We start from the raw sequence: 12,675 nt of genomic DNA, 5'->3' as shown, positions 1-12,675 counted from the left end.
ATCTCAATGAACTATGCAAATGACTTAATTTCGGGTAACTTCTTCAGATTGTAAGTCCTTAGGCTTTAGCTAGCTAAGCTACTACGAAAGTCCACGATTTGAGGCCACATTTAGTATTCTTCTCGACTCCATTTGCCAGGAAGCGGTATACCGTTTACCTCACATTACGTTAGCTTATTGTGTTCACGCCTTCACTGTGTATTGTTCAGCAAACGGTGCTTTGCATTAAAATTGGACTCGTATTGATACTTCTTACCGTTTGGCTAAGGATACACCATACTAAGTAAAAATTTCAAGTTTAATGTTGATTAGACTCTTTAACGTTTTTCGTCCTAGGTACTATGTGGCGAATATTTATAAAAATAATAAAAGCAACCTCTTCACGCACCTAAGCTGTCATTCGCTTTTTCCATTCCGAGAAATGTTTCTTATTTCGTCAGACCTAATGTCCAGACATTTCAGAAATCAATGTAAAAGGTTGGTGTCGCACTGCAGATACCTACCTACGACGCTTCAGTTACTGGAGAAAGTAACTCGACCTATTTTCGGGATCCTCATCTAGACAGCAAAGTTTGCACTTTTCTATTTCTTGTCACCATGTCATTTATTTACCTTAATGATGCTCCAGTTTATTTCAACGCTTGGACCAATTGTGTTCTTTAAAGAAAGACTTCGGAGTCGTGAAGCCTATCTGCTGTAGGCTTGTATTCTCAATTTGTAGCAATGATATTACACTCACCGGGTTTATTCATAATTCCGAATGAATAGTTTATTACAGTATTAATTTAGAGGCGTACAGAGATCGGATCTTGCAGTCAGCCGGCGGCGATGGGCGCTGTTGTCTTCAATTAACCCAGTTCTGGTTCGGCCATTGTGTGCAGTCTGCCCGGTGTCTGCTTTCTTCCACTAGCCAGTAATGAGTATAAGTAATGAGAGACTTGCGGCGAAGGCTTTGTTTAGGCGTCATTTGAGAACTGTACACACATATGCCGTAAGTAATATTACGTTCAATCCTATTGTTACATAATCGAAATTATCAGTGCGCAATTACGTTTAGATGATCAATTATTTATCTATTTATTGATTTAATGTACTCTCCTGCGCTCTCGCTTCATTTTGGATCTGATTTTATGGTTACGATCCAAAGAGCTTTTAATCATTGTTTCAAATAAGTACTCTATTATGGGAGAGCTCTCGTTAGTATCTTTGTCGGAAGCCATTTCTTCTCAAGTAATTTATCGAGTTTGCTTTACGAGGTAATTTTTGAAAACGTCCATGTAATAAAGCATTCATTTTTACCCACAGTTCATACCAAGCCTCCATTTAGCTTTCGGTTAATAGCAATTAATTGCCATAGTAAAGAAGTATTCTCCATTAATTTTGGCTGAAATTGGCTCTTTCCAAATTGTTATTGTTAATAATGTTTCGTTTAATGCCGTCTCTTTATTGAGTCAAACCAAACTGTTGTTCAGATTGTGTAATGGGTGTATAAAAAGGTCTTTACCAGTTCCCTAACAAGCTTTATCGTGAAAATAAGGAAATGACATTCAATGTTCACAAAGTTCGTTAAGTTTTGTGTTACTAATGAAACAGTCGGTTTTAGGACTCCTATTGACGCTTTTGCTTTCAAAATTGATCGATATTCTCGTATTGATGAATTTCCAAAGACGTTTCCTCACGTTTTTTTATATATTATGGTGTTTTAAAAATACTTATTCGTATCCGCAATCAAAGTGCTTAATATTGGTTGTGGACATTTTTTGATTGAAGAGTCTGTTAGAGCGGTGTTAGCAAATATGATTTGAAATCTCAGTGATTTTTATGTTTAAATAACTATCGACATGTCAGCCGCAGCTACTTTCTCTGTAAAGTTTATTGAACTTTAATTTTACTAGCGAGCATGAATGGCTAGTTGGGTAATAAATTGTACTTAATATTGTATGGTTATAGAAAATCATGTCCAAGCTCTTGCACCTTTCTTTTCACGATCGTTGAAGTGAGAGAGCGACCAGCTAGACACCGCCCAGACAGCGTAACAGTACGACGTCGTCATTACGTTAAATCGACCGTCTCATGGCTTTTTCACCATATTTCTACATAGATTGCCCGACAAAACCAGGTTTATTGCTTATTATACTAAACGTTAGCAATAGATTTAGTAAAAAACATTGAACGTTTTAATGATTAACAACAATGCTTTTAGTTTTCGATGGTAGCCTATCTTCCTAAAATATTTTTTAGGTACTGTTAGAAAGCTTCCAAATGGAAAAATGTCCTTACGTATCTCTTACACTCCGCTGGTTTCATGAAATAATAATTTATTGTTCGCGATTCTGATTTCTTAGAGAAAGCTTACCTGTTCGCCATTTTCTAGTTATTTCTCGACGGACAACTGACCTATTTGGCACACGAGCGAATTTTTAAAGTACAACTGTTTCTTCCTTGTTATTATTTTACGACGTAATTTACATTTACAACTAGGTAAATCAAACTCGTCCTAAATTTTAAACTCATCAAAACTTTTTTGTGTTAGTCTGTTGCTGTTTTAATTAGTCAACAAGTACCCTGTCAAGATGTTCTATTTATGTCTCTTGCGTTGATGACTTGTAGATGCGTACGCACAAATATGCCTGAGAGCTTTACTAATACTCATGATTTTGGCATGTGACATAAGTGTGCCATCTTAATATTATTACATGCCACCGGATCTCTATCAAAGCTGAATTGAATACCAGTTTACGATTCCAGTCCAAAGAGAAATCTTAATAGCGCTGGGAACACTGCTTCATCTGGGATACGATATCTACACTAACTACACACAAGCGTAAACATGCAGTAAATTATTATAAAATTCCTCGTATAATGTTACTAAATAACGTAATAAACATGATTATGTAGATATAGAAATCAGCGGAAGCGGACGTCAGCAAAACATTGTAAGATAGTTTCGGGATTGTAGCAAAAAACATGAAAAACACAAGCGGGCACCGCCTCCCATGACGTGCGTCCATTTCACACGTCCAGCTGCGTGCCGACTGAAAAAACTTGGCAATGAGACGCGTTCGTTTTATCCTATGGCGCTCTCTGTGTCAGTGGCGTCTGAAACCGGCGCTAGCGCATCAACGGTCGACTCTACAGCTTTAAGTGCAAACACACTCATCTCTCTATTGATTTTTCTCCTTAACTTTTTTTCTTCAATCATTTTTTGTCACTTATTTTGTCTGGCTTTTGGCGAAAGAAAAATTAAGAATTACGCCATTTGCTGTTTTGACGGTTGAAACTTGAAATATTTGCTTTTGTTGAGTACGGTGATTATTCAGAATTTATTTTGAATAACTAGTCAGTTCTTACTTTTCATATTGTTCTTAGTCTTACATTGTTTATTTAATGTCACTCACTGGTGGTTTAATTTATCATTTTCTCCACATTTTCTGCATCATTTTCAATAACAGATTGAGGGTAAAAATTCTTGTGAGTTTGGAGTATATCACAAGTAAATTAGACGCCAGCTGAAGCTTTAATTGGACGCTTGTCATTTGGCACGTAGATTGGTACGATGTCCCCCTTTCTAGATTTCATGTACAATCGTCTTACTTAAATTCGTTGCGAATGAATTATTTGCTGTAAATCCAACATGAATTAATAGGGGTATAATTTAGGCTTGCTTACGGAATAGCGGTTCAGTAGTTTTATTCATTAATATAAAAAAGAAAAAACAGCGAATGAATTCAATTTTAAAAAACGTTACGTGTATTTCTACATTTCCAGAATCGAAATTCGGATGTTAGTTATTAGGTGCATGGATCCACTTATATTTACCAATAGGTGGTAGTATATTTTACTTACGCTATTAATTCACTATGATCGATTATCGTCGGAACTTGTAAAAACACTCGTGTAAACTACAAGTTGTGTAGTTATAATTAACTAGTTACCACAAGTAGACTTTCATACACCGCGCTGTCTGTCGCTCAAAGTGGTTTTCTATGTACTAAAATAGTTGGATGTTAGTTGCCGTAATACTATTGCCTGCACAATGACGCCCAATACGGTCCAACTTCTATGAAACTTCATCCATTGCTTCACACAGATTAACAAGAACAAACTTGGTAATCAGTAACAGAGCGATGAACGCTACCCGTTGCTGACAACCAACCAACGTGCGAAACCAAGGCTGTACAAATATTTGCAACGCAAGCTCCAAACCAGTCTTTGCATACTCACGACTACGAGTACAAGTCTGCAGTATGCCCTACCTGCAAAACCGCAATGTATGTTGAACCCATACCCACATTACATAACGATTATCTTCACAACTTAATCATCGCTAAATTATCAATTTCCCTAAATTAATCAATTAACCGCATTGCTTCACAGCCAACAAAATAATTGCGTTAATGTGCGGTATTTAACACTTGCAATCGTGCTAATCGGACATTCCCTGTATAATGCTGTGCTTCGAAATCTAGTTATTAGACGGTTATTGACGTCCTCTGAAAAGTGCACTAAAATACTTTAAACAAGTTTCAAGAATGTCCACCCACGCGGCATTATATTGTATCAAAGCTGTTTTCTTGTAAACTATCATTGACCTATAAATAAAGATTTTTTATTACGGGTGTATGGAACATAAAATTGCATTCCTCTGATATTAACTCGCAAAAAAGAAGCACTCGGCTTAATCTAAAATTCTTGCGAACATGGAACACTCATTTTTCCAAACGTAAAAATTGATAGAGACACTCCCTGAAAATTCTGAATGATAAGTTGTACTTCGCACCAACAGATGCGATGTTATGCCGCACTGTATTTCGGCGATTTCTAGGAAATGTTTCGTAAGCGATTAGAGTTTAATCAACTGTTCATAAATGCTGTTGCCTAAACGTATAGACTTGCGTGACAAACCGTGATGGCTGGTTCCGATCGCACACTGTTGCAAAAATTGCTTCCCTGAATTAGAATTTTATTAAACGGTTTGGCAACTATGTATTTTGCGAGCTGGTATGCTGATTTGTTTTGGAAATTCTTCAGTGATGAGCGTAAGAGCGTAACATAAACGGTACGCTAATCCGTTGAATCATGGCGTTACTACAAATGACGTATAACTACGTCTGAAATCTCTCAGCGGGAGTAATTGAAAGCTTTTAGGGCCCAAAGTGAGTAGTTATCGTGGGGTAGCATAGGTATCTATGACCACGTATGCTCTCAATGTTGATTTCCAATTGTCCTACGTAATAAAGAAGGGTCTGAAGTACCTAGCAGTGGAAAGATTTAAAACAGATTATCCAATTTACTATGAGATCTCAATACGTCTTCTGATGATTTGTGCGACCTTGATGTCCATTAACCTCAACATGTAGTAGTGACCCAGTTATTTAACTATTATTAGTGACACGGTGCATTTTTCAATTGAATCGGTGGAAGTAAACATAGGGTCGTTCTTGAGTTCGTATGGGCTTTTGAAATTACTAGTGTGTTTCCAAGTTTCACAAGTGGTTTGAAAAATATTTGTTTTTACGTCTAGTTTTATTTGATGTCTCATTTGGAGACGGGCTCAGATTATGCTGCAATAAATGGATTTAGTCATGAGTCCATGACATCACGTCCGTTTTATTTCTTCATGTTCATCATATTTTGTTGTATTTGGATAAATTGTGCATTGGAGCTGATTAGTATTCTGTGACAAATAATTATGTAGTCAGACTGTATACATATCGATTTAACGAGACCTTTTGTCTATCGATTTGTGATAAACAATCGATGATTTCATCAACGTGTACCTCTAAATTAACATTCCTAATGCGTAATAAAAAATCTACGTTTTATCGCCACTCGTCCACAAATTATGTAATTGGTCGGAAGGTCAATATAATACCCAAGGCCGATCGTGGGTGATATGAAACCTGTTCAAGTGGTTAGCCGTTGGTCATGTGGAAGTTCTTGGGGTAATTGACGGACCCTTAACGTAGAATTATGTAGTTGAAGCATTAAACAGGTGATACGGTTCGTAATATAGTGATTCTTCAAAATAGCTTCTTCCAAGAAACTTCTTGCCGTAATGATCACTCAGGTCCAAGGTTGGCATTAACCAGGTAGAAGTACCTACTCAGTGTGGAACCAACTTGAGTGAGATAGGTGTAATTTTCCAATTCACACGGAACAAACAACTAATTTATAACCAAAAAAACATTCATAATTAAAATACGTCTGGACATAAATATACCTAGGTATGTCTTGTATTTCAAAACCCGTTTAAACTAAATATGGCATATAAACTGATTTTTAAATAGGTTTCTTTTGAAAAAGATCAAAGTTGCCAGTTGGTGAATCGTTTCGTCAGAATCATAGGTTATAATATCCTGCTGAAATTTTGGAACATTATAGCATGAAAGGGATTTAAAAGCCTTTCGTATCGAAACTCATATCCTATTGTAATGCGAATATGTAAAGCTGGGAGCTTTTATAATAACACTTTAAATACTTACCGCAGGTACGGTGTAGCAAAAAAGACTAATGTCTTTGAAACTGTCTGGATCCTTTTATCTTCCCTAAAATATAGGTAGGTTACCTAACCCTAGTCGCCAATACAAATTGTGTGGCGCTATCCCCAACCGGACAGTTTACCAACGTCCGAAATTTCATCCTAGACAAATGTTTAAACATCTAAAAGCATATTGATTAGTCTTGCCTGACTTATAGACATATTAACTGTCGAAACAGCGTTGAGTGCCTGCCTTTCAGTCTAGCCTAGGCGCGTCGCTGGGCGTGGGCGAAGCTAATTTTATTATAGTTATTGTAACTAACAATATTACTGGCACTGGTGGTGATAATGTAGTAGTTATTGATATCACTAGAGTACGGTTCATTCACATTGCGCGCTGTCAGGGAGAGGCTGCGAACATTTATCTGTGTTTATGAAACTTAACGTCACATTACTTGCATCTGTGCTATAGAGCTGTTTGTTAAAAGAATGAGTGAGTATTTTTACTTCATACATAACAATCGATGCTTGATTACTAACGGACTCTTCATTAGTTTATCACAAAATAACCAACCGTTCATTAAAGATTTTAATGTGTTGGAACATTCCTAGACTATATTAACGAGTTTAGTTAGTTACGTTGTTACTTTTATCTCGTTCCTTCATTCCTGGAGCATTAATTTAAAAATCTAAATATTTAAAAGAACACAAATTCATGTACTCGTTAATACGCGTGTAAATATAAAATTTATTTTGCGCAAGTGTTTCAGCGGCTCCGAAGTAGCATGTTTTCGATTAAGCAATTCTCTTAAATGGTAAAGAGACGAAACTGCTACCATATGGTCACAAGACAAGACTCACTGACATCCCGCCGTGAGTCACTGATTGAAATTGAAAAGTAAAGAGAAAATGTCATCGACATGACACATGTCTGATTATTCTGATTAATTCACTACGTTGTTGTTAATGCCCATTAAAATAATGACACAGTACTGTTTACACAATATAGTGAAACATTACATGTGTTCCATTTAGTTAGATAAATCAATTAAACTTTTGATGAAATATAATCCGGTTTTAAGACCGCGCAATAGTTTTTGAAGCGAGGATACAACCGTGCCGAACAAACAATTTAGTCGTGCGGTCAATTGTGCTATGACCAATATGAACTGTACTGTCATATTTTGAGGACGTTGTACTTTTATCTGCTTAAAAATGCGGCATTTCTGTCAATGGACAAAGGATCGGATCGATTCCTTCTATGATTATATCAATTTGCTTTCAAGATACTTCATTATCTGTACGACAAGAAAACTCCATTTCAGAAGATTGCTTTAGAAAAAACCTCCAGCAATCACTTCACTACTCCTTAACTAAATCAGGAAAGTTTTGCTCTATTTGCCGAGGTTCGTGTAAAAACGGATCCAATTGATATAAAGCTTTCAATTTCAGATAAACTATTTATAGATCTTCAAGGATATCCTGGGGATGCTTTTAGTAAACGATAATCCACTTTGCTTTTGCAGACTTCTTTGGTCCTAATTGTATGTACATTTTCGGGATTGTGTTTGAAGAAAGCCTGTAGCTAATGAAAGTTATTCATTTCTTTCTTAATAGCGGTTTTGATTTAACACAATACATTAATGTAATCAAGAATGGATGTTGGACTTCTAAATTGCCTATTGTAACGATTTTCTTCTATAATAAAATGTAAAGTGAGATTTGTTAGTACCCTATTCACGTTGCCTTTCAGTAGGTACAATTTGTTTTCATCGTCGCCATGTTGTTTTAAGTTTCAGTCGTAGGGTCCGATTGACCTTTTGCCTTAAATATGGTCCATCGGAATATCATTTGGCGCAATACAATTTGGACCTGGGACAGGAGTATCGACTTACAGTCAACTCAAGAAGATCCTTAGAGAATTTCTAAAAGAAGATAGTAAATATTAATGTCATATAGCTGTACCTAATACTGTTTGTTGTTCGAACAGAAAATGTTCAACGAAGAGTTCATGGTAGATTTATCTACGTAAAACCTTTAGTACATATTTTTTGTAGGTACATTTAACTTAATGCGGTATCAAAGAGTACTGCTGAGTCAAGTCAGGTCGCATCAAACGAACAAAGCGTCCGGCATTGTGTCCGTTCAACTCTCAAAGAGAATGAAGTGTTGCAAACCATTACACACAACACAATGCACTGCGGTTGTATAGTTGAAAATAAAACGCTAAGAGGTTTTAAAGACTGTAAAATATTATTTACTAGACTCTACAGGATATTGTGCCAAGACATTTATTAAAGACAGTACAGGATATAAAAGCTTTAAAAGAAATTCAGAGACAGTTTTCTAACCACGTACAAGATCGCGAGTAAGAAAACAAGTTAGTAAAAGCTTATAAATATGATTATGCTAATTATTTACCGTTGTATTTAGTTAAATGTCAACTCCTAATACTACAAACCGCAATCTACAAAATTCTCCGTTCTTCCTAACAAACTATTTACGTTCAATGCGCTATAGTGAACAACTATTTGTTTTATTCTGTGTACACTAATAAACTATTTAACTGGTCGATGTTAATTGGCTGTTTACTCACAACGGTCTCATGTAGATACGTAAAAAAACATCATTCTAGACTTTTCGTATCCGGTTTTTCAACCTCGGGTCTCTGGAATTCAATAAAACCAGCAGTGTCTTATCATTTATTGATATTTTGTGCTAAGTCATGCTATTTATAAACATTATACTAATTGCCCTTTATAAGCTTCTGATACAAGGTAGATACTGTAGCTATACGTGAACAAAAATGCCTTTTATGGTGAGCTTCATCGGTTTAATGTCGATGTAAATTGGTAATTTGCTTCTTTTCACTCGAAACGTTTTTATGTCATCCGATGAAATTTACTTCGGTTGATCATTCAAATTCTAAGAGTATCTCAAGCCTCGACACACTAACTTTCATTTCACCTACAAATGACAGTATTTACACTATTGGCAGCACCAAACAGTTGGTGTTCAATTGAAAGTCAATGGGTGTTAAGGATTTTTCCTTAGCCCTAATTAATTTAACACTTGAGTGTTATAGAGGAGTTGTCGTTATGCAACGTAATGGAAGATCTGCTATTCAGATGTAGTTCTATAGTCGTATGTGTGTACTTAGTGTATTCAGTCTGTTTTGCGTGTGCGTATGTAACCTGAACATACAATTTCCTACACAGATCAAATTCGCCGTGCCGAACAATGGCGCGGCCCGTGCCGAGTCGCCGACAGCCGGCAACATCGGCCACATTGCTAAAACGCACTAATCACAACTGACCAACTTTCCGTTTGTTACAGGTACTATGACAGTCTACGCCGCACACCGAGACCGTGAGTCATGCGTTGATATGACGCCCGCTGACGTATCACAGAAAACATTGACACTATTATCATTAAATATATTAATTCAATTAAAGCAACGCAGAAAGGAAAAGAGGTTAATTGATTAAGGAATTATTTTTAACTCCAACGCGCTGGATAACGGATTCATAACTTATTTACTTGTAACTACTATAAGGGTCAGTCGACTGGTTTGTGTGTCCCATTGGAACAGATTGCTGGTTTGATTTTTTGTTCCGATCTGAAAATTTTATGTGTCTAGTCAAGCGAGCAATCTACGTATCTGTTATACCTACTTAGAATACTGTGTCAGTGTCCGAAGTTGACTGATTCTTTTAGAAGTTCATTTACTTCCGTAATGATGATGATGTCATAATTTTATGTGACCCGTCAGTAAGGCGCTTTCTGTGTCAATTGAATTTGTATAGCGTCATAGTTTCTACTAAGGTCTCTTTCCTGTCTATTAGTTGAAAAGTATGTCATGACTTGCCACAATTTTTTGCACTGGCCCATTATACGTTTGGCAAAATACTTTTCGTACGTCTAACGATACATTTTCGGTTACAATTTATATTCGTCAGTTCTAAGGAATCACAACTAACGTCCATAAATATTAGAGCAGCAAAAGGTCTCTTGTTATTCGTAAAAGTTTCTGAACTTAATATTAAAATATGAAAAGAGTCCCTACGAATGTCTCAGAAGTCTCTCGGAGACTGAATAAATGTTTTGTTAGTCATCATAATACAATATTTATGTCTGTCTGTACACATGCCTTTGTGTACCTTAACGAATTTCTGGTGACTTGAAAATATTACACAATAGATTGCCAAATACTTGATTTTAGTTTTTTCAGTCTGTTAGTCAGGTAGAGATCTTTCTAGGAATTATGTTTCTCGCTATACTATTTAATTTTAAATTTGACATGTACGTGACTTGAAGTCAGTTGCAACTCTTTGTAACGTATTTAAAATATAACATACTAAAGTCATGTTTCACTAAATTGTAATCAGGATTACCGCAAAACGTCCGCAAACCAGTTGCTTTTGATGGTTTTAGGAAATGGCGGGTTTGACGCGTTAATGATTCACGGAATCGGTTGAGATTTTTTTTCGTTAAACGTTTTATGGTAGTTTTTATTTTTTGATAATAGATTTATGTGTACAAAAAATACAAAAGCGAAACCTGTGATGATTGCGAGATATTGATTTAAAAATAACGATCCAAACCGATTTTTGAAGTGTTAAAGATTCTTGCATTCACTGAAGCAAGCAACGAGCAGTTTCACAGGATTTGCTTTCATACAAATATAATGAACATTTTGTTTCCAACGAATTTGGGTTTCTACACAGCGAGAATATTCGCAGTTTTTGTGTCATAACGCCATTCAATAGATCGACCTTTGTTTTTGTAATTTTTTTCATCACCGCTAATGCAACACCTGGCGCTGCAAGGTGCCTGTCTATCGGGTTCGTTGCCCTTTTTAAGTTATGCAGAGAAAAATATGTGGATGGCGTTACGAACCTTTTCTAGCCTTTTTAGTGCTATCTCGTTATCCTGTGCCCCGCCAAGAAAACCCACCGTCAGCAGATCGTCCTCAGGGTATGAAGTTCTACATGGTTTGTTGGCAAGGCTACACTTGTTTTTGATTTTATTTTTCTCATGCATACTACTCGACTTACCATTCATTTTTTGTTTTTTTTTTCTTTTTTACTAATTTTATCTGTGGAACATTTAACGTATAGTCTGCGTTAATTAGATGAACACGCATATTCTAATCTTATAAACACAGTCACTGACGTAACGGTTGAGTTTGGTACATGTAGCGCCATCTAGCGTCGAGTAGCAATACTAGTTACTTGATCGTAGTAGACGTGAGGGTCTTTAGTGTACAATAGATTATGTATGTACAATATCTTCATATACTACGTATTTATTAATTTAGTACGTATTTTTATTCAAACAAGTCTTTCTAGTATACTGAACTGACACATTTAAAAAATATTATGCAATATCTACCTACATGAGTTCATAATGGATAACGTCAGAACAAACATGTGAAGTGTAGAACATTATAATATTAAGATATTGTGAATATCAATTTCATAAAATTGTGACGTCAATCATTTGAGTCGGTTTATCGTATTTTTCTGAACCGAACGTGTTTTACGACGCTCTCGACATGAGCCCGGATAGCTCAGTCGGTAGAGCATTGGACTTTTAATCCAAGGGTCCAGGGTTCAAGTCCCTGTTCGGGCGGCTCTCTTTTTGCTTTTTGTAACTTACTTTATTTCTTTGAAAAATATCTTTTCAGTATTTTTTAATGTTTAATTTTGTTTATAATCATCAAATTATTTGTTTATGTTTTTTACTTTGTACTTCTGAAGCTACCAACAATATTTCCTAATTTCATACTTTTTTACGCGCTAATAAAAGACAAAATATTTAGCTTTCTTAAAATAGTTAAAAAGAAGAAGAAATAATAGGGTGGTAGCAAATAACACACATTTAGTTTTTTTTTTTTCTTTAATTTACATTCTGTTTTCAAAAGTTTTATCATTTATACTTATTTTTAATTTATTTGCAGGTTTATTATAATTATTGTTTTTCGTTACATTATCGACTGACAAACAAAATATTAGAATAATTTGTAACAGCGCCATCTGTACTACTATGTACGCGAAGTGTACAAAGAACTGGCATTGCAACTAGTCAGCCATACTAAGTAGTTACAACAGTTGCTACTAGGTGGCGCTAGTAACGCAACGAAAATATTTCATACCAAGTTGGATAGAGGGCAGTAGTAGTCTGATATTGAA

At 35.7% G+C, this 12,675-nt stretch overlaps 1 protein-coding gene and 1 non-coding gene across 2 annotated transcripts in view; both read left to right on the top strand.

Moving 5' to 3' along the window:
- LOC118271836 (protein bunched, class 2/F/G isoform) overlaps positions 1-12,675 on the top strand; it is a gene marked incomplete at its 5' end in the record, with an annotated part of 133,968 nt that overhangs the window by 23,388 nt on the left and 97,905 nt on the right.
- On the top strand, positions 12,043-12,115 carry Trnak-uuu (transfer RNA lysine (anticodon UUU)). The gene has a single exon. It is a non-coding gene; the product is annotated as a tRNA-Lys (tRNA).

This window comes from Spodoptera frugiperda, chromosome 15, assembly GCF_023101765.2.
Source record: "Spodoptera frugiperda isolate SF20-4 chromosome 15, AGI-APGP_CSIRO_Sfru_2.0, whole genome shotgun sequence".
In the NCBI taxonomy this organism is placed as follows: domain Eukaryota; kingdom Metazoa; phylum Arthropoda; class Insecta; order Lepidoptera; family Noctuidae; genus Spodoptera; species Spodoptera frugiperda.
The sequence above is the reverse complement of the archived record's forward strand: the minus strand, read 5'-3'. Positions and strand labels throughout refer to the sequence as shown.